At 49.2% G+C, this 2,766-nt stretch overlaps 1 non-coding gene across 1 annotated transcript; it reads left to right on the plus strand.

The window, feature by feature from the left end:
* The first annotated feature begins 1,751 nt into the window (after positions 1-1,751).
* LOC122495315 lies at positions 1,752-1,872 on the plus strand. Its single transcript, XR_006300388.1, has one exon. It is a non-coding gene; the product is annotated as a U5 spliceosomal RNA (small nuclear RNA).
* Positions 1,873-2,766: the final 894 nt, after the last annotated feature.

Here is a 2,766-nt window from a genome sequence, read left to right on the forward strand (position 1 = left end):
GGTTGGCGCAGTCGGTTAAGCGTCCGACTTCAGCCAGGTCACAATCTCGCGGTCCGGGAGTTCGAGCCCCGCGTCAGGCTCTGGGCTGATGGCTCAGAGCCTGGAGCCAGTTTCCGATTCTGTGTCTCCCTCTCTCTCTCTGCCCCTCCCCCATTCATGCTCTGCCTCTCTCTGTCCCAAAAATAAATAAACGTTGAAAAAAAAAAAATTTAAAGGCCCACCTGATTAGGTCAGGCCCACCCAGGGTGATCTCCCTACTGCTGTACAACATAATGGTATCACAGGAACAAGATCTCATGGCCCCACTGAGGAGGATTACACAGGGTGTGTATGCAGTGAGTGAGAATTTTGGGGACCAATGTAGAATCCACAGAATGAGAGCGATTTCTGGGCCGAGCTAAGCTTCATTCTGTAGACAGTGTGGGATCTGGCATGAGTGTTTAAGTAAAAGATGTTCACGATCAGATCAACTGTTGCTGCTGCTGACATTTATGTTTTGGAAAACCACCTTGGAGGTTAGACTAGAAAAGAGGAATATGGCAGCTATGAGACCCCAAAGGAGATGCTACGCGAATCCTGGGTGTGGGAAGAGGTTGCTGAGACCCTGAGAGGAGGAAGTGGCAGGGGTAGCATCAGTTTTACATGACAAGCATTGACTGAGTACCTGCTATGTGTCAGTCATCATCCTGGCCTCCAGTGCTGGGGTGCAGAGAGAGAAAATACAGATACGGCCCAGCCCTCATGGGACTTACCTCTTGGCAAGGGAGATAGAGGTTGTGATGGTTAACTTGATGTGTCAGCTTGGCTGGGCCATAGTGCCCAGCCATCTGCTCCAAAGTTGTTCGGGATGTTTCTCTGAGGGTGTTTTTTCGTTGTTGTTGTTGTTGTTTTTTTGGTTTTTGTTGTTGTTGTTGTTTTTGGTATGAGATTGATATTTAAACTGGTGGACTTTGAGTCAAACACATCATCCTCCCTAATGTGGTTGGGCCTCACCCAATCAGTTAAAGGCCTGAACAGAACAAAGACTAACCTCCCTTCCCCAAGCAAGAGGGGGTTCTGCCAGCAGATGATTCTCAGACCCGAACCACAACACGAGCTGTACCTTCAGTCTTCAGCCTGCTGGCCCCATCCTGCAGAGTTTGGACCTGCCAGACTCCATAATCCTGTGATCACTGTTTCTCTGGTGACCCCTGACTAACATGCGCATCAGAAAAAATTATAGCCTATGGTAAGTGTTAACAGAGGGAAGGACTCTGAGAGCTTAGAGCAGGATGGTCTGTCTTGGAGAAATCAAGGAGGGCATTCCTGTGCAAATGATGCCAGAGCCGGTATCTCAAGATTGCATGGGTGGTGTTACCAGGGATGGGCACGAGGAAGGGCATTCTAGGCACAGGAGTGGCATGTGAAAAAAAATTAGGAAGCTAATTACACTCCAGAGGGCCTGGAGTGTGGGGTGGAAGGTGATGAGGTCGGATGCAATGGGAGAGGCTGGAGCCCGCAAAGCCTCATCATCTCTGGCTGTTTCTCTTTATCCTAAAAGCGACAGGGAATTGCTTTAAGTGAGGTGAGGGGTGACATTAGCAGCTATGTTTTCCAGGATATGGTTCCAGCTGCTGTGTGCAGAGGGACTACAGGGGCCAAGGATAGAGGGAAGAGGGTCTGCTAGGGAGCTGGTGCTTTACTGAGTGTATCAGTTACCTATCACTGTGTAACGAGCTGCCCCCAATCTTGTACAGAAACAACAGTTTACAATCCTCTGGTTTCTCTTCAGATTGTATACATTTTTTGCCTTCTACTAAAATAAAGATTTCCATGGAGAGGAACAGTTCTGAGCATTTACCCAAATTCTTAAGACCTTGTGTTTGCAAGGGAAAGAGAAAAAGAGAGAGAGAGAGAGAGAGAATGAGAGAGAGAGGGAATGAGAGAGAAAGAAAGAAAGAAAGAAAGAAAGAAAGAAAGAAAGAAAGAAAGAAAGAAAGAAAGAACAAAAGAAAGAAAGGGCAGAAAGAAACAACAGCTCATTGTTTCTCACAATTCCATGAGTTCTGTGGTTGGGTTTTGCACCTGTGTGGCCTCGTTTGGCTGGGGAATCCCCTGGGGTAGGAGGTCCCAGACAGCTTCCCTTCGTGTTTGGCCACAGTGCTGGCTCTCTGCTGGGGTCTTAGTTCTCCTCCACAGGCTAGATCGGCTTCCTCACTGCATGGCGGCCTCAGGGGCTCTCAAAGAGCAAAAAGGAAGCCACAAGGTATCTTAAGGCCACGTAAACAGATGCCACTCCTTGAGCAGTCAGAAATGTGTGGCCTTTCTTCCTCCACAACATTCAGCCAATAATTTTTCAGTGTGCCAGGCACTGTTCAGACTGTTGTGTGTTGGCAGTGAAGCCCATAGGCAATCTTCATGCCTTTTTGTGGCTTGTAAACAAATGCGTGTGCCACATGGGGTACTGATCAGGAAGAAGGCAGAATAGAGTGAGGTGGGGGACAGAGGGGCTGGGGGAGATAATCTGTCTGGGGAAGGGGAGTTTGAGCAGAGAGTCCTTAAGGGAGTCGGGGGCTAGAAATGAGGCCATCTCAGGGATGGTGCTCCAGGCTGAGAGCACAGCAAAGTCCAGTCCTCTCAGGGGAGCATGCCTGGATGTTCACACAGGTGTGGGGAGGAGGGTAGACTATGCAAGGGGAGAGGTAGCAGGGATTGGGGTCATGGGAGGTCCTGCTGGCCACGGAAGGACTTTGCTTTTTATTCCAGTGATGCAGACTCGCTGGAGGC

This window comes from Prionailurus bengalensis, chromosome E2 (genome assembly GCF_016509475.1).
Source record: "Prionailurus bengalensis isolate Pbe53 chromosome E2, Fcat_Pben_1.1_paternal_pri, whole genome shotgun sequence".
Taxonomy (NCBI): domain Eukaryota; kingdom Metazoa; phylum Chordata; class Mammalia; order Carnivora; family Felidae; genus Prionailurus; species Prionailurus bengalensis.